The sequence below is a fragment of the Coturnix japonica genome, chromosome 3 (genome assembly GCF_001577835.2).
Source record: "Coturnix japonica isolate 7356 chromosome 3, Coturnix japonica 2.1, whole genome shotgun sequence".
Lineage (NCBI taxonomy): Eukaryota > Metazoa > Chordata > Aves > Galliformes > Phasianidae > Coturnix > Coturnix japonica.
The window spans coordinates 88930668-88951211 of record NC_029518.1 but is presented as its reverse complement, the minus strand read 5'-3'; the positions used below and the strand labels follow the sequence as shown (position 1 = coordinate 88951211).

At 38.4% G+C, this 20544-nt stretch overlaps 1 long non-coding RNA gene across 1 annotated transcript in view; it reads right to left on the bottom strand.

Annotated features, from left to right (window-relative positions):
- Positions 1-6668: 6668 nt before the first annotated feature.
- LOC107312235 overlaps positions 6669-20544 on the bottom strand; it is a 28863-nt gene continuing 14987 nt past the window's right edge. Inside the window, exon 3 of the long non-coding RNA XR_004306754.1 lies at positions 6669-10258. This is a non-coding gene — a long non-coding RNA (uncharacterized LOC107312235). The remainder of the gene's footprint in view (positions 10259-20544) is intronic.

Genomic DNA, 20544 nt, shown 5'->3' with positions numbered 1-20544 from the left:
ATAAAAGAAAAAATATAGAGAGAAAAAAAAAATCACTCTTTCTGGTTAAGATACATCATTAATAAAAGGCACAACACCTGTCTGAGGTGTGATGCTGTGGCCTTTTCCCCACCAAAACAGCCTACTGAATGTACAAGATACTGCTGGTCAGTGGAACAAACACAGGATTCCACACTGAAAGATACCAGAACTGCTGATATATACCTCAGCTGCAGCAGAGCACAGCTGTCGGCCCTGTACCAGACATGCCTTTTGCCTGGAATATCTCATAACCTAACAAACAGGCTGTTGCTCTATTGTCTGAAGGTCACTGCATAAGGTGGGTGAAGAAACCAAGCTATAGTTACTCCAATCAATTATAATTCAACACTTTTTTTTTTTTTTAATTTCTCAGATAACACCAACACAGTCATATATCCACCAAGTTTTCAGCTCTTAAGAAGTACCTAAATTAAGACTCATCATCCCTTCAGATCCCTGCCTCCTTGATGGGAAATAAAAAGCTTTTATGTAGGGTAATTCAACGTAGCTAAAATCCAGATCAATTCCCAAGATCCTGCCAGTACCTTAAAATCTATTACCACAGAGCCCTTTCCTCTGGAAATGGAACTCTCCTGCTTCAGAAGGACCATTCCCAGTGATACCCAGTGAAGGGTTCAGTAAAGGATGTTGTGACTCTTGAGGCTTTAAGCTTTTTTCTGGCTGTTTATCATTGTATCCACCTACTCACAAGCAGAAAGTACCAAATTCCAAAAGATCTTATTTAAAATATGGCTTTCAAGGAATCCTTTATTCCCTGGACAGCCACAGACAATATATGCCTTTTTTTAAAAAAGTGAGTCGCCAGATCTAATTACTGAAGTCAACCTCATGGAAAACAGGAAAACTTCCATTAAAAAAACTTTCTGGAGGGGTTAGAAGCAGATTTTTAATCAATTAGATCTTTTTAGATACCTGGGGAAGGGAACATTTTAGGGATTATGACCTGACTCTATTCCCATTGAAGTTAATGGGAGCTTTGCCATTAACTTTGAAAGAGTATGAGGCCCAAAACTTTTGAGAGAATAGTGCAGTAGCGTTTAATGGCTCATGCAGACCTCCTCAGTTGAAAATGCCTTTGTGGTTCCAAGTTTCCATCTACCTTTCCTGGATAAACATGGACATTTAGTTCTCTATTTCAAATTGTTTCCAACTAACATTTGCAACACAGTCACAGTCCGTTTTTGTCTTCCATTAAAAAAAGAAATATTTAGCATGTTCCATGATGTTAGGAAATGCCAAGGAATCATTCCAGCAAGTAAAATTTCATACATCTAGCTGGCTAGGAAGAATAAATAATGACCTTTTCCACATGCCAGCAAATATAAAACGTTCGTATTTCCACAGGCACAAGCTTAATGGCCGTCTGAGATGTCTGATTCATTTATGACTTAAGCAGTGTTTATAAAAGTTGACCAAGGAATTTACTTGATATCACTGAGGAATGCAAAACATATGAGTAAATTATACAATTCAGATATCCACAAGAAATTCACCAAAAGTGAAGCTAAGTACATTTACACTAAATAAAATTTAGCATGCACATATACTTCTATGCAATCGTGTAAATCCAGTCTCCATCATTTCAGATCAATTCTGCAGTTTTTAAATTACCATATTATAATATCAAACTGTAAGCCTAGATACAACTCTTCTCCTGTTTCCTTTATAGAATTTCTTTACATCAACCTGTGTGTTATACGTGTGTTTATTCTAGGGCTGCTACCAAGTGTAGGCCTTATCTCAAGCTATAACTTTTGTTTCTATGCCCAAAATAGTCACCTAGAGCCACTGGAGATTGGCTATGTGCCTGGCAGATGCTTTTTTAGAATGGTGTGGAGATCCACAGATCATGTGCCATATTTGTAAAACTTGCACAAATCTCCTGGGCACATCTCAAACAGGACTAAATACTCCATCTGTACATGGGGAACAATGGAAAAAGATCTAAGTTTCTATTCTAAACCTGAAATTTAAACTCCTTCAATATATTTGTAGGATTTCTCCACAGTAAGTACAGATATCTTCAATTGTCATATCATCTGCTGTAGATGGTTTTGAAAAGATGTAATGAATTAAACTGTGGAAGTGACCTCTCTTCAATGGCTATAGCGATGTTTCATTTAAAGCTAGCAAACATGCTCAACCTCCAGCATACAATTGTCTATACTGCTTAATTATTGTGATGCTCCCTGGTGTAGCTTTGGCCTGGGTCAACTAGCACTCCCCAAAACAGTCTGGATGTATTTCAGGAGCTAGCACTAGCTCCTCAATAATGGCAAAGGTATGTACTATGTTTCACTTACTGGAAAGATGTAGCTTATATAACTAGCTTAGCTGAGGTACTTCTAATTTCAGCACGGCCCTAGTCTAGATGAGATTAAACCATCATCTAGTACAACTGATATGTTTGTACCTGGCCAGTAACAGTAGACATTCTGCTGAGCATAAGAACTTCAGTCCCAGTATTACAGATGAACTCAAAGATTACTGGTTCAAAATCTTGTCTTACCCTGAAATAGCTGAGATAGAATTTCTCAGTCGTGCTTAGAATTGGCCTCATAGCACTGTTGTACAAACAGCACCTAATAAAAAACACATCTCAAATACACTGAATGAAAAGGTAAGAGGAAATGTTGGAATAAAGTCTGTAGCGTTATGTAGCAAACAAATTAAAAGCAGTGTGGTCATTTTAGTTAAGCAATATGATTTTCAAAACATCTATTCATCCTTTCTTGGATCAGTTGTTCAGTACTGATGTACAATTACACCCCAAAATGGGTATGCTATAATACATGCCAGGCCTAGTACCATGCCACAAAAACAGGCGCGCCATGACTAAGACACTTGGATACTTCAGCTGGCTACTGGAAGCTAAGCAGGATAAAATAAGGCTACTGTGACTAAAGGAAATTTTTCATGTTTGTTCTTAAATTAAAGACTGTGTAATATGATCGACAGTATGTAAAACAGCATGAGCAATGTGTTTTCCCTTATGATCTCTCACATTGGTCATAAATACATTATTTCCTCTGTAGTGACTTCTCAAAGGCATTAGGCAATCTGGATGTAATTCATTTGACTGATATTTTGCAGGGTCATATTCTCCTGTGTTATTGCTTTGCCATAAAGGGATTGCATAAAGTGCAACCCAGAATACAGACAGATTTCAGAAGGAAAATTTTTCAAAGCAGTAATCTGGCTGCTTATTATGGCCTATTTTGTGGAATACAGTCAAAAGGTACAAACAATCTGAGCATCTAAACTCAGTTAAGTGAAGAGTGGGACTTGTTGCATGGTCAAATACTTAGCGTCCCTGGAACAATTCGTTTGATTCCTGGAAGAGCTGACTTGGATGCTGAGATTGCCAAAGTTCCACTAGACACTGTGAAACTCACAGTGGGAGTGGCCACAGCCTGCTAGCCAAAAAGTTAAAAACCTGAGGTACTCTTAATAGTGGTAAGTTTTACACACAGTGGCAGATTTCACATGACTCCAATGAGTCATGACCTGTGGCCAAAGCAGTACTTGTACTCAGTGGTACAAAGTATGTCACTGTGGTTATTTGACTTCTCTCATCCCGGCTGCAGCTATAGGTAAAAGCTCTTAATGATCAGTTATAAAATGTGCTTGATGATTGCCTGGGATTAAAAAAAAAAAAAAAAAAAAAAAAGTTCTGAAATGATGCAACATCCACAGGCATTGATGCAAAGTGTCCCATAAACTGCACATGGCTTTTAGTTCAGACTCTGCAGGGACATACTTTACTAAGTGGGCAAGGAAAGTAGGCAGTCAGGAGGTGATTATCATCTTTACATAAGCTGCCCGTCTGACTGCTGGGAGTAGGAGATCCAGCTGGGAATGTTCGAGCCACTGTCTGTGTTGAAGTTGTGTCATCAATACTGTAGCTCTTGGCTGGAGTAATTTCAAATAATGAAAGTTTCTTTAGTTTGTAAAACTAGCTTTTGGATATATAGAAGGGTGTCTAGTGTCTCAGTGATGCTCTCCAAACAATATATTTCACTCTAAAACAGTATTAAGGGCCAAATTCTCTGTGTGGCTTCAACCCAGACTCTAACATTACAGCTGCAAGTTCTGCACACAGTGAGCAGCCTTCTAAATATACTGGTCTTGAAGAGTGTATAGTGTAATTCATACACAATCCAGGAAAGAATGGCAATGGATCAACACAGAGATAGAATGGTCATAAATAAGCCAGAATTCATTTCCTTTTCTAAAAACATCAGGAGTTTTTCTAGGCTGGTCTTGAACTCCTCCAGGGGCAGGGTATGCACAGTCTCTCTGGACAACCTGTTCCAGTGTCTCACCACCCCCACAGCAACGAATTTATTTCCGATATCTAGTCTAAATCTACTCACTTCCAATTTAAAGCCATTTTATCTCATCCTCTCGCTACATGTCACTATGAAAAGTTCCTCTCCAGCTTTCCTGTAGTCTACCTTTAGGTACTGGAAGGCTGCTATAAGGTCTCCTTGGAGCTTTTGTTTCTCCAGGCTGAGAATTTTGTTACATGAGATGGGATTTAGTCTTCCTAACTTAAGCCCTGGAGGTAAACAAAACAGTGCTCGGGCATAGGCACCCAACCATCCACACTACTTGTTTTCTGGTATGTCTCTGTCATGTTTCCAAGCTGTGGCTGGTTGTTGGTGTTCCAGGTACAGCTCAGTAGCTGGTGTGAGTGCTTCCAGTAGGTGACAGTAACCAGCCTGTTCTTTCAGTGAGGAAAAAGAAAGTTATGAGAGACTTTAATAACACAGCCGTGGCTAATTTATGTAACTTGCCTATAAAAGCTGGAGAATAGGCCTGGGCTCTCCTCACTTTATTATCCTGGATCTCAGCTGACTGAACAAGCAAAAAGATTCTTACTCCCTCTGTTAGTGATTAAAGTATCCAGCTCTCTCCATGCAGGGAATGTGCAGTATTCAGTTTGGAATTCAGTATTTCACTTGACACCCACTTGGATTAGGCAGAGAGGTCTGCATCTTGACTTACTACTGCTGAGGAACACCTCATAGTGTCAGCAGCTCCCTACACCTCTCTACAAGTAGACTTTTGTTGATAACATCAGGGCCCTGGGCAACCTGATCTAGTAAATGTGTATGTTTGGTGGCCCTTCTAGGCAGGGGGGTTGGAAATATATGATCCTTGAGGTCCCTTCCAACCCGGGTCATTCTGTGATTCTGTGATTCTGTGTTCTTAATAGCAGCGATATTAATTACTTATTAAGTATTGCCAGGGAAGAACATGTTTAGCACAATAATACATCTTTTCTTTGAATTAATTATTACAATAAAAGTGTTGGGTTTTTTTCTTAACTCAGAACAAATACCTTGAACAAACTGTATCACGCAGACTAGCATTTTAATTGAATATGTAATTCTAGGGCAGAGGAAAACGGCACTACTTACATTTAGGGATCAGTGACATTATCATTCCTGAAATCCTTAGGGGCAAACTCACTTCTAATATATTCTGCACTCTGCTCTTGACTTTTCAAAAGATTATATTATGATTGAAAAATGTAAGTAGTAATGTTTTTTTTAATTCATCTATGTGTTCTACCGCCCATCATGAACTTCTCGATATCAAACATATCTCCAAACTTGTCTCAGATTTAATCCCACTTGTAGCCATGAGTATCGCTTTTAACAGGATTGTGGCCTCCATTTGTTGTCAAAAATAACCGAGTTCAATTGGCTTAGGACACCTCCTCCAGCAGCAGCAGTCCTCATGGTTACAATGAACTGGGAAATGCTGCTCTCCATGTCCAAACCAACATAGCTACTGTCAATACAGGAGCCCTTCACTGATTTTCCTAGAATCTGAACACCCTGAAGGAAATACCCAGAAAATATTGTTTATTTCTGGCCTTGTCGTCTAGACATTGTCATTAAAGAATGATGTTGTTAATCCCTGCTTTTAATGCAATAAATATTTCAAATCTTGCAGCAAAAGATTTCTATATAGCTTTGCTATTAACCAGTTCTTCCAGAAATGTTCACTGAGTTGGAAAGGTTTCTCCTTAGAAAGGCGGGTTAGGCACTGGCCAGGCTACCCAGGGAAGTGATGGAGCCACTGTCCCTGGAGGCATTTAAGGAAAGGGCAGATGTAGTACTTGGGCTATGGTTTAGAGGCTGATATTGGTGGTAGGTGAATGGTAGAATTACATGATTTTAGAGGTCTTTTCAACCTTAATGATTCTACAGTTCTTTGAATTTAGACACAGAAATCACTCAAGCCTTATGAAACAACAAAAAAAGACAAGGAAAAGCAAAAACAACCGGTTTCTCTTTTGGCATAAGGTTACCATGGGAGCTTGAAAGATGCAAAGACAGTACTGAAAATCTATTAGCTAGCTGATGTTTTGTAATCCTTTATCCCATCCCTACAGATACAAAGAGGTGCTCCTATACATGCTGGAAAGCAGCAGACAGCTCTAGCAAGCAGTGTGCTCTAAGGTTCAGAAGAAGACAAAAAGAGCTTTGCATAAGGCCAAGAAAGAACATTGGTATATTGTAACTGAGGAACAAGAATCATGCTGGATCTTATTTAAGAGTTTATTCTCATTGAATATTGGGTACAGAAATGTTGTACCTTTATCACCACAATCCATATAGATTCTTTTAAAGTAAAACACAGGGGAACTCTAGAGATCTGCTGAGACAATTCAAATGTGCATGGACTTATCATTTCCAAGGAATGAAAGGTTCCTCCCAACAGGTGCTGCAGTGACTAGCTGGAATTCTTATTATATATAGCTTTATAAATAAATCTAAAAACAAATAAAAGGAAAGAGTCCCTTGTATTCCAGTACCTTAAAGTCTGAAGCAAAGGCTTAATGGTAAAATTTAGTTCAGGGTAATTCAGCACAGTGCACTAATTGCGAAGGAATTATAGCCAATTCATCTTTTGCCAGTAATATTCACTAGTTACTACTCAGAACTGCATTCAGCTGAGTCTAACAACCTGAATGGACATCTCCTGGTTTTTATTAGCTTTTCAGTGATTTCTTCACTTACTTGCAATCTCCATAGTCTCATAAATCTGGCATTCTTTTTCTCCACTGATGCTAAGCATCAACATCAGCTGCAGAGAGTGCCTACTCACTCTCAAGAACTTTGGGAAATAGGGATTTAAAACTTAACAGGCTGAAAGGACCCAAATGAAGCCTCATGTGTTGTGAATTACTCAGATGAAATGTGGATAACACCCACCCTTCATTATTTTAAATGAAAAACAGGACATTTATCTGTATCAAGAGGGATGTTGGAAGAATAGGACAATGGAGTGTGAATTCTAGATTCAAAATCTTCTTTAAGTCAGGCAGGAATTAATTTCGGTGCAGAAAATGCAATTCACCTTGTCATTAGATGTCTCCACACTTGGTAGATGTCCAAAAGCTAGGCTGCTTTTATCAACTAATAGGCATTTCTAAGACAAACCTGCTGACCTGTTTTATACATTTGCTGTCAGAAAAGGTGAAGTGCCAGCCTCTTTTCATTGACTATAAATTGAGTCATGATGAGCAGCTAAGATGCAGATGTCTAGAAAAAACTCTTGCCTGCATTTCTTTCTCATAGTTCCTGCTTTCTGCATAGAAGTAGTGCAGAAGTGTCTGGGAATCCTGTTTTGAGGCTTAAATCTCTGCCTAATACATAGTCACAAATTCCACTCTACTGTGTAGCTGTCAAGTAGGGGAACCTGAAAATACTACGCTTCTCTGCCGCAAAACCTATTATGAATCCAGAAGCTCAGGTTACTTGTAGTCTCTTCCCTAATAGCTCATGCTCCCACAGCTATCACTCCTTCAGTTAAGGCTCGGAGATACATCTCATGGAGTATCCAGTATGTCCAACTACACGAGAACAGAGAAGAAAAACTCCTCTGTGGCTGTTTATTTACTAAAGATTAGACAAATCAAACAAAGAGGAAGTAAATATACATGACAGATAACTGTCACGTTACTTTATATAGAGCACTTAATACAAAGCAATTAGATGTATCAGAATGATTCTAGTTAATATATGCAAAGTGTTGGGTATTCATGCTATTTCTGGAACATTATACTGTCAACTATTCCCAGCATCTTTGGCAGAGTTTGAGACAGTCCTGGGAGTGAGAAGCAGGTAGGCAAGTAATACAATGTGCTCTTTCTTGAGCGCACAAACAGAGCCTTTAATTCACACCAGTAACATCAAATTCCAAATGTCAACCATGATCAGGAGTGGACACCTTCTGTGTCTATATACAAAACAGAAGATAGTTGGAAGCTGAAAGATAAACAGAAATCATTAAACTGTTCTACATCTGGGGAAGATTAAAAGAGAATGTGCTGAAATGTCTCTTCATTTCCTCCTAAGGAAACATATCCCATCACTAATAAAAACCTGTTAACTGGCTGCAGATTGGCTAAAAGTTATGTTAATTACAGTAATAATAGTGGCAGCTATGAATAGTTTTGGTGCTCAAGCAGTTGTAACCAAATTCCAAAGTTAACAACCCACTGTGAAAAAATAATAATAATAATAGAAGTTCTCACCTCTCTAGGTTTTCTCCTTTGAGTTCAGCTGCTGAGAAGTTAAGGCTGTGAAATAACAGTTTGTGCCATGAAAAATTTATCTGCAGTATCAGTTTAGGACAGAACCCAGAAACATCAGCTTTGCCTTGTAATCCCCTGAAACAAAGCACAAGCCCTCCCATGGCCCAGCTGCTCAGGCTGTCTCACAGGGCAGATCAAGAAGGAACCTTGTCAGCTATTATTGATCATTAATTTATTACCATATTTTATTGTAGCACTCCTGCTCCATGACAGATAAGCAGAGTCAAGAAATTTATAGGTCTTTTGAACTTAGAGGCTAAAGCAGCAGTGGCTATTAAATAGTGTACTGTTATAAAAGAAGCTGAGGCCCCATAAAAGAAGGAAAATGGGATGAAAGGTATCTCCACCGGTCTTCATCTCATCTCCCACAGACTTATAGTAGTCCACTAATTTCTGATTAATAACTCATTAGGGATGGAATGAATTTCTAGAAAGAAAGTAAAACCTGTTCTGAAGTGGCATGACTTGCCAAAACCAGCAGACATAATTTCCTTCTTCTATGAGCAGGAAAACAAACATTTGGTAATTAATCAGTATGAACTGACCTTAACCACCTTTATACTGACAACCCTCTGTTTTGTGAGATAAAACTGGAGAAAACTTGAAATTTCTTTTGTAAGTTATCAGTCTTTTTAAAATTTTTCTAGACCACTTTAAATAAACCACATAATTTTCCTTTGCACATAGGTGCCTGGACAAGAACATGTAAATAAATCAGTACAAGTATATTTTGCATCACTTAGGTTTTTAAGGATACTCAGTTCATTACATTCCACCAGCTGCAAAGGAGATACTGGCAAAATAACCATTATTTCATTTATTTCCCTTACACATATGCACATTTTAAACATCCAGAACTTTATCTGGATAATGAATAACCAATTTTTATTACATTTGAACTAAGTTTTGAATGGCTTCATTTGAAGAACTTGCTCTTGCATAGGACAAGAGAGCAGAATCATCTGACATTTCACACTGCATGATTTCCTTAAACTTGGTCAATAGATTAGAAGTAAATTGGGAAATTAGGCACTCTCTTTCCACAAAGTACCTTTCTGTTTCTGCAGAAAGTCTATATCACTTCTCTCTGACTCGGTTCTGGAGCTAGAGGAATTTTCTTGACTATTTCCTATTCAAAAACATTCATTCTTACAAATGTGGTCTTTCATCAAGTAAAGGCCATCCAGTCTTCTTGTTTACAGATATTAGTGTAGAAGAAAAAATTTCACATTGCAAAACTGCAGGCCTCAATTCAGCATCTAGGTAAAGAAGTAATTGTAATGTGTTGCATTCTCTTCTCTGTTTTTTTCTCGTCTTTCAAGAGTGGGAGTTCAGCATCCCCAAAAAGTCCAACAGTGGTTTTTCTCCTCATTCTCTGTTTAATGTAGTGAGAACTAGCAAGGATACAGCCTTCCCACTGACGTTTCTACCCAAACATTTCAGTCCTGCTGTTCATGTCTTTATGTGATCATGATTAAATGAAACCACTCTTCATCTTCCTTGTAGTGTCCTAGCTCTGTGCTGCTCACATCATTGTGCCATATGTGCAGAATGGATGTGTTGTTGCTAGTGTAGCTGTTAAACCCCATATGCTTCAATCTGTGGGAAAGAAAACATTATATATGCAACCAACAGGCCATTTCTCATGTAAGTTTGTTTTAAAGCATTAAAAACAATTTTTCAGTTAGATTTGATACACATAATTCTTGACTTATGCTTGCAAACCCTGCAACCATGCTTTTAAAAAAATGACCCTAAAATTCAGGTATACCATGTGCCACTGTGATATTAAAATCCCACGTAAACAGCAACCAGTATACAAGAAGAAAAGAGGAGAAAATGGACTCTGCAGTTGGTGCATACCATCTGATATTTTTAAGTGTTATCCATGTATTTCCTCCTTCTGAAGGTTCACAGAATCATAGAACCACAGAACAGTTTGGGTTGGAAGGAGCGTTTAAGATCACCTAGTTCCAGTGTCTCACCACCCTCACAGTAAAGATTTCTTCCTAACATCCAGTATAAATCCACCCTCTTCCAGTTTAAAACCATTTCCCCTCATCCTGTCACCACGTGCCCTTATAAAAAGTCCCTCCCCAGCTTTCCTGTAGTTTCCCTTCAGGTTATTTTCCTATTGTATATTGTGCAATTTGGTGCAGCCAAATATTACGTGACATTACTTAATTCTGCATCTCCTTACCTCTGGGATGATGTTTAAGGCTAATTCCTCTTGTTCCAGAATCAAGCACCATGTAATGAAGTGATAACCTACTACTTGCTTTGTGAAAAGAACATAAGTAATGAGACAACATTACAGTAGGGAACTGGTCGACATACACGATAAGTAAACTGTACTCTGTTCCAGCCAGTTAATGATGAATTAAAATTAACCCCTGGCTGTTTTCCTGGGCAATATTTTAAGAAGTGATGCCTTTAGGTTCAGGACTCCTAATTATCTTTCATTGTGTGACCTTAACTGCAGGCAGATATTACAGTGAATTTGCAACTCCGGATTTCCCAACAAACACTATGGCAAGACAGAGGCTTAGATTAAACATGCTGCTTTGTTGGTTTATCCTGAGAACTTGATTTTTAGTTACTGGCTTAGGTTCGGCAGGGAGGGGAGGCAGCTCTACTTTTCAGATCACCGAAAATGTAGTAAAGATATTTTTGTAATTTTTTGCTTTTCCTTCCAGTGATCAAAAAATAAGGTAATTATGCAGCACATTCTGGGATTGGGGTTATTTAGCAAGTGCAGAACTAGTGAATCATTACAGCAAAACCAGAAAGCAGGTCCACTCGGGCTGATCGACTCTGAGGTCATAGTGGTGCAGTTAATGAAGGGTCTGATCTTGTTGGATGATGGGGCCAGATGGAGACCACGTGAGGCTGTCTTGGCAGGGGCTCTGGCCCAGATTCTGAAATCTGCTTGCACATTAGATAATTCCCCATTGCCAGAGGGAAAAAAAATAGAATAAAATAAAAAAGAAAAAAATAAATAAATCTTCACTTAAAATTTGCCCATCTATCCACTAAATTTACCAGACTCCGTGGTTCCCAAATGGAGCTCTTTTTTTGCCCCTAGGGTAGAAGACCTCCTTGCTTTAACAGGAATAGTGAGGGAAAGAGCAAGCAAGAACATGCACACATGCATGCACACACTCTCTGAAAAGTACATTGATAGAAGACAGCATTTCAAGCTGTATGGTAATACATCGCATTAAAATGCACTCCTAATACATTATTTGTTGTGTGACTGAGTAGAAACAGCATATGCAAATTGATTCTAAGCGTGCAATGTAATTCCCATGTAGATGAGCTGTGCAAATGGGAATTCAAGTTTGTTATGAGCACTGACTGAGACACGATCTTTGGTTGTTTCATTTTTTTCTAGCTCTGAGTCATCAGTCTCACTGCCTGATAATGAATTTGAATGCAAGTCTGTATAATGCTTTCTCATTCTCAATCAGATAACATACTGTCATCATGTCATTTCCAGGGAAATACTGTTCAAATCGCATCTTGCAGTGATGAAGCGAGAGATTGCTTTTTTTGGAAGAGGAGGGAATATTTGTCACCTTAATAACATGAAAATGGATACTTCCGAGAACTGTCTGCACCACAGTTTCATTGAGCTTGGGAGCACTGTGCCATTTTCCTAGCAACTTTCAAGAGCTCATGCCAGGGGACACAAAAAGAATGAATGAAATGGTGCTGCATTGTATGTGGCTGTGAAGAACAAAGAGAAGGTGAATCACCCATCTTCAGGACCCATTGCTGCCACTGTGATTTTCAAAATGCTCTTCTACAAAAATCATGACAAATTAGGGTGGACTTTTCCTCGTCTCTTCTTGTTATACATTTTTTCCCTCACAAATTCTTTCAAATGCCCTTAGAAAGAAAGCTACGAGCAAAAAGGCAATGTATGACCTGGACTTAGCTGGGGGAGGGGGGCGGGGGGATGCATGATATATTTACTAATAGAAGAATATTGCAGCAGGGATAAAAAACAAAAACAAAAAAAACTCTGGACATGCTGCCTTTCCCTGCAATTATCCTGAATCTGATAAGAGAAGGAAAAATGTGATCGAGTAACTGCTCCAATAAATATATCCAAGACTCGGTCCTAGGCTTGAGAAGCAAAGGGAGAACAATACAAACAATGTGGATTGAAGCTGGTGACTGAATAATGGCTATTGTTCCCCAAAATGTGAGCTCCAGGAAGAAATTTTCCTTGAGTGCTACTAAACTCATGACTATTCCCACACACTTTAAAATCTGGTCACCAGCACAGTTCCCAACATTTCTGAAGGGATGTGGTGCTTACTGAAGAAGAAAAGCTGACAGCTTCAAAGGAAGGAGCCTGCTGGCTGCAGAGCACATCCAAAAGTACCAGGGGTACCACTTCCCACTTTAGTCACTGACACAAACCTGGCAGACATAATTCCTGCAGGTACCTGCACACAGCAGTGAAATCTCTTCTGTCTGCCCTGGTACACAGCAGTGAATGATGCTGTCCAGTGGAATAGAGTCCACCTTTGAGCTAACAGATGGGGAAGGTCCACAAAGGGTATCACAGAATCATAGGGGTTAGAAGGGATCGCTGGAGATCACTGAGACCAGTCTCACAGCTTAAGCAGTTTCCCTGCAGTAGGTTACACAGGAAAGCACCCAATTGGGTGTTGAATATCTCCAGAGAGGAGGACTCCACAACCACACTGGGCAGCCTGTTCCAATGCTCTGTCACCCTCTAACACCTTTTTTCTGAGCTGAGAATCCTCAACTCAGTCCAAAGGGTGACAATTGCTGTAATTTCCTGGAACCCCATCCAACATCATGCACCAATCTGGAGCTCTCATTTAGGCAGTGAGAGGTCCAGACCTCAGCCATTCTCAGCTAAAGGCCAACATGCCTTTACTGGCTCCTTAGAATATCACTGAACCACATAAGGATACTCCCCACTCCTCCTGAAAAGGCTGTGCAAATACTGAAACTTAGTGCTTGCAACTTCAAGAAAGCCTAGCTAGTACTGTCTATTTGTGCATTATTTTTGTAACATAACATCAATAGACAAGTCAGAAACACAGACTAGGACCTAGGACTCTTTTTTTCAGTGCCCTAAGCACCAGCACATATGATTAAACATCCTCTCATTTTTCTATCCATATTTTTTTATTACAGGCCACAGACAGGATACAGGATGGGTGAGATTCCTTGAGGAAGGGGCAGAATGGACAGACAGAAGGCTGGGAAATGAATCAGATCAGAGAAGGGACAGAGGCAGAAGCAAAAAAAAAAAAAAAGAAGAAGAGAAAAAGAGGAAAACTAATAATGAGATTGTGTTTGTCCATGAGTTGGATGTTGGTTTCAGTTTACATGCAAAGGTCTAGAGCACCAACTCTGAAGGGCAGAAGCTGGTGGTAAAGGAAGTCAGAAACACAGAGAACTATCATAGGAGAATGTATGAAAGGTAATGGGGGTGGTAGAGAAGTAGCACACCCTTATTACAAAAACTTGATTAACGTCAGAATCCTAGAATCCTCCGTGTTTCCTAACAGGGGAAACGCTGGCAGAAGTGCATGTCTGCATCGCCCTCTAGTGCCAGGCCCTCTCGGGAGATGCGTGACTCCTGTGAGTCCCTTTGGCTACGCGAGGCAGGAGGTCTGAAAAGTCCAGGCTGTTGACAGCCTGCGAGAAAAAATCAAGAGGAGGAAATGCAGGGATCTTTTTTTTCCCCCCCGTCATTGAAAATAAATACAATAAATTACATCAAAAAGACTACAGTAAATTTAATAGAGAGCAAAGTGTCATGTAATTGAGTACTTAGGAAAATGTCAACAGGTAATTGTTATTCACTGTTGAGAATGTTGTCTACCATTTGTACTTGGAAATATTAGTGTTAATTTAGTGTTTTCTGCATAACCATTGAAAAAGATGCAAGTGAAACAGGAGCTTTAATTAAAAAATAAATAGATGATCATAAAAATCAGCTTTCTTACTTTGTTTATTCAATTATTTATATTGGATGTTCATGCTTATTCTCCTTCAGGACTTATAGGCCAGCTGAAGAAACAGGAGCATAGAAACTGGGCAGTGGAAGGAAGAGATTTATGGACTGTTTAAAACTCCTTTGACCTTCATTCTGACCACGATGTTTGGTTGATTTTTAAATTCGATTTAGTTTTACTTGTACAAATGTGGTGCTAATTTGCAGAATATTGCACAGTCATGTAAAGTGCAGAAATACTTTCAAAACTAATGCTCATGCATTTCAGATAGTGCTGTAAAAACTTTGGAGAAGGTCCTTTCTACATGGGATATAATTCAACCAGTGTAAATTCCTGGTATTACACCTATTGCTGAGATTTGTGTTAGTCTAATACATTTAGACCTTTACTAAATCACAATCATCAAAATGCCACTAAAAACTGTAGTAAACCTTGTTCCTCAAAACTGCCTGCTCTCATCCAGCTGTCTTACCACAATTGCTTAATGTGTTGTGGAGCTCCCCAACTTCAGCTGCTGAAACTCAGACCCAGCAGTCCTTGGCCTCTTAAGGATATTAACAAACAGATCCTGCTCTTCAGAACGACCTGAGATACAAAAGGTGATTCAGAATCATGTATAAGCTTGCTATATTGACCTATAGCATCAAAGAGATTCATCTGGAAACCAAGAAGCCTGTGTGTCCACACTGCATGATTGGAGCTAATCTCCATTGGAAGCTGGATGAGTAACACCTATGGGTTATATCTGGGCTCAAACTTCCCACTCTAACGTTGCAAATTAAAAAAACTCTATTAATTTCTGCTCTCCATTACCTTGCCTGGGATGCTGACATTATTGATAGTTCTCATGCCAAAAAGACAAACAGAAAAGCAATCAGACCGAAAACCACTATCCTTTTCTTATTCTATCCTTCTTTCAACATCACAAAACAGAATACTTTAGGCCTACGACACCTCTAATAATAACTTAGTGCTCCTTTTGCCTATGAGTTGCCGTGTTGGAAGTTTTACAATTATTAAGGAACCCTCCAAACTTCAATTACACTATGAAAAACAGAATATATATATATATATATATATATATATATATATATATGTATGTATGTATATATGTATGTATATATGTATATATATATATATATGTATATATATATATACATTTAGAGATCTGTCTCTGAAATAAAAGGATAGACAGGATGCAAAAGTCAGAATGGCTGATGCACTCTAAGAAATGTACAAGGCCCCCATGTGTGTTTTATAAAACTATGCTTAACACTTTATAGAGCTTGAACTGGCCATGCACACTTTATTAAGTATGTAGAAACAGCTGTTCACAATTAAGGTCTTTTTTTTCTTCAAATACCTACTACTGGGCACAGAAACGACTGCAATATGTAATCCAAGTCTGTGATCTATATCTCCTTATAGACATACTCAACAGTATCCTTGAACTTCTTCTCTTTATAATAATGTTAGTTTTCCTGAATAGTAAAAATGGAAACTCGGAGCCTAATTTTCCTCTCACTCGCATCAACATGAATCAAGGCAATGGAGCCGCACTGATGAAAGCAGATGCAAAAATGGAACGATACTCAAATCCCTAGAGCCCATTTTAACTTTTGCAAGCCGTGTATCTAAAAACAAAAACAAACACCTGCCAAGCTGCTACCCATAAAAAGGTCATTCTTACAGAGAGCAGCAGAACTTTGTGACAGATATCCTTTCCACAAGGAGAAGGAATTGTTTGTCACCACTCTTACGCATAAACTATGGAAACAGACAGCAATAGCTTGGTCAGAAAGCTGTTTTCCTTGATTCTGCATACACCTTTTCCCTTGGCATTATTAAGATATGCAGGAATGGAATATTCTGTTACTTCTGCAGAACAAGATACGCAAAGGAAATGGTTTGGCAAGCTTGTTTCCAAGTGTAAAAGGCTTTTTAGTTCCCAGTAGCCCTGCCAACAAAATTAAAGCTCCTCAAACAGCACTCAAGTTGGTCTTTCCTTAGGATGCATTTAAACATTCCTAAGCCCACTAAGGTACTTCCTTTCTTTCAAATTCTTTGTGTCCAAATGCTGCTTATTAAGGATGAATGTGTTCCAGCAGATCCTTAATACAAAGCTCAGGAAACAAAGTCCTCATCACACCTTGAGAGCCACCGACATTTGAGGTCTGATAGAGCAAGATATTTAAACAGGTGCCCCGTTTGAGCTAACACTTGGTTCCAGTGAATGCAAAAACAGGGAAAACCTGAATCCATAGTTTTACAAGAGGACAAGTGTTAATGTCCCTATTATTAAGCAAAAGTTCAGTCACATATCTGCTTGTTAAACATGTCAGCCCAGAGACAGCATACAAGGTGCACTGGAAAAGCAGGTTTTGTGGCATACCTCTCTTTTTCTGATGTGCTGTAGTCCCTGAACATTTTCAGCTGGCTCCCTTTAGGAACTTAACCCTGATAAACATAGCAAACATCTCCCAGCAGAAAGCTGTTTCCCAAGCAGAATTCACTGTGAGCTGTGTTTGCTTTGGCCTTCTGTAATGGCATGTGACTCATCCAGAAAAGTTGCCAGGTGAGAGCGCTGTGAATTTCTTGTCACAGCCTGAGCCCTCCATTGAAAAAATGAATGTGCTTTTGAAAAGATACTGATCAAGATGTGTAAAAATGTAGACCAGGTAGGATGTGCTGTGATCATTTACTACTAGACTATACCACTACTACATGTATATGAATTTGTGGTGATAGTGTAAGAGGCATTAGTATAACGCTAGCCACATGTTAAGCAGTAATGATGCACATGCTGAACACAGAGATTGACTCCATCACTGTTTATCCAATTTGTGGAATTTAGCTATGGTAATTAAATAACTAGATGCTACTTTTTTCCATATTAATTTCCTATATTTGTGAAACTGTGTTCTATGATGGCCAGCCTAATACCTCTTTGTTTGCTTCAATGGGCTGAAGCCACGTGAGAACTGGTGTTTCTTTGAAAGCTAGGAGGAAATTGAAGACTAGCTTGAAGTATCTTGGAAAAGCAACACAAATCTTCATTAGGGCAGTAATGAGCATTAATGCACTGTAACTAAAATGGTCTGTTACCTCTTCTTGTTAGAAGCAAGATGATAGATGGAGACCATTTCCTCTTTTTGATTACCATTGCATTTCTAATGAGTTTAGTGAATAAATACATGATGGAACTTACCATGGAAGAAAACAAGAGCATAAGGCAGTTGATCATGTAACTACCTTTCTCCCCCTAGAGACAAAGCCATTTAATTTTAATGGTGAAGGGCATGGATGTTACAACATGAAAAGAATGTTCATATGTCTTCCTATAAATTGTGGAGGGAGGATTTTTGCTGTTTTCTCTCTAAGCTCACAAGGCCTGTTCTATATGATGGACCTAATAGGAATAACACTTATTTCCGTGTCTTTTCTCTTTCTTCTACCTTTTTCTTTTCTAACTGTCCTCCTGATTTTACTTCTATATTTTCAGTTTCATACTGTGAAGTTGTCAATGTCCCAATCATTGTACTGTGTTCCACTGGTGTGTGGTGCTTAAAGGAGCTTAAAAAGCCATGGGGTTTTGACACCTGAAAATGTCCTTCAAATTATTGTTCCTTTGTAATAGCATTTAAATGACAAGCTAAAGAAAGATGCTATACACGAATATATAAACACAGAGATATTATCGAGCCAAAATCTAACTTTAGATTGTGTACCTGTCAGTCACTAAGGATGAAAAGCATTCATCGTATGTTGCAATTATCCCACTATTGAGTAGTCAAAAAGATCAGTAAGTCATAAATGATGTTCTTAAAAAAAATATCCAGGCTTTAAGGCATGGAAATATTTAGCATAGGTTCTAAACGATAGTCCCACTATCCAGTAAATCCAATAATCCCTGTAATAAACAAGCAAATAATAATGAACAAGAACTTTCAATATCTACAGTCCTTCATTAAATCATTTTAAAGGTTGACAATTTCTTTAAAAAAGCTTTTCTTTATCAGTATAATTGTTATATGCCAATATCATGTAAAATGCATAATCTACCTTACTTGCTTTTGAAGAGAGAAGATAAAATGGAAACATTTATGTTCTCATTTGCATTTAATTCTAAAAATTTTCTAAATTATCTTCAATAATATGAGATTTAAAGAGTTTACCTCATAGTTACATCAAAGCATTGTATTTACATCCTTATTTAAATAGGGGGAAAGTCTGTATTTCCTAACATGTATGTAAAAGCACCCAACCTGGATATACATACCATTTCTTTCCAATCTTACCTAGCCTTCTCCAGCCATGAATTCTGCCTCAGAGACAAAGTGGTGTAGAGGGACAGCACAAACTTAGTTGCACTGCATATGTTAGGAATCTCCTAAATTCCAGTTTCTTCTATAAACTTGCATGTTCTGTGTTGCTGATGTACGGTAACATGCTTACTTGATTTCAGCTTTATCTAATGGCCCAAGACATTCCCCAGCTTCAAATTTATCATTACCATAGCAGAGTTGTGAAGGGTAATAGTGCCTTAAATGGAAATGATCCCTTACTCTTCCAGTCATCAGTGTTCACCACATTCCCAACAATCTCTACGTACACAACTCGTGCATTTGTTCATGATATGGGACTGTCCCTTTAGGTTGGACACTGAAACTGTGTTTTTACTTTTGAGGAACTGAAGGCACAGTGGCTCAAGCAAAAGACTTCCAACATCTGTGTGCAACTACAGTATAGGGTTTTTACAGTGTCAACCAAAGGATGAAAATGGCAGCAGCCTTTACATCCAGATTTTCTGCCTTAGAAATGGAATTTGATCATAATATAATTTCACTAATAATATTCCAGTTTTTTATGTCCCAGCATCTGATATTGAGTGTTTAATGGAAATATCTCTCTGTAAGTAAATACCAGTTCAGCCATGGAAAATTGTATCTATACAAACAGCCACTGTTGTGGAGTTAGTTCTTTAAGCTTTCCATGGAAAGCATGAGCCAAGTGGGACTAATTTGGCCCATTATATGTGGCATATAAATCTATGCATAGGAGACTGTTAATTTGGAGAAGAGGCCAGCCTAGCTTTAATTGTGTCTTTAGGCTACACATTCTTCAGCTGATGCAAATGAAAAAGTACAGATGTAATTTTGGCCCATGGACAGCTCCTCTCTTTCTCTCTATATATATTTTTACTGATGCCACAGAAAAGTTTATCATGTATAAAGTGGCAAATAAAAAGAACATAATATAAAAACTCTCAAGTTTAAACAATTCAAAGTTTCTCCCCAAAATAGCCATACAATATTATTTAAGAAAAAAAAAAAAGTAGAGAAATGGTCAAATTTAATTTTTTCCATGTAGATATCAGAACAAAGAAGTTGCCATATTTTGGCTATAAATTTCTCCATAAAAATAGCACCTATTAATAAGAATTTTATATCATATTAAAGTACAAGAAACTCATAAAGGCTTATATAATGCAATACAGTTTTCCTTTGTGTTTTGTCTTCCCTGTAAACTATGGCTCCAAATTATTTGCAGAATGAAATCATATTATTTAATTTTATGATTTATATTATTAGTTCATATAATATCAAGCCACATACCCAACGTTTCCATAGACCTAGTCCATATGGGCCATGCAGTCATTTTGTCTGGTCTCCACAGTCTGAGTGATCAAGAGAACCCTTTTTGCCCTTTATGCCTCCCCTCTTTCTTCCCCTTAGCTGCAGCCAAGAATTTGTCACAGCTGCCTTCCATCAGGTTTTATAAGCCTATCTTAAGCCCTTTTTCCAAAAGGGAGAAGAAGAGAAGTCAAACTCGGGCACTTGAACCCATATAAATTCCACCAGCACTTACCATGAAGCA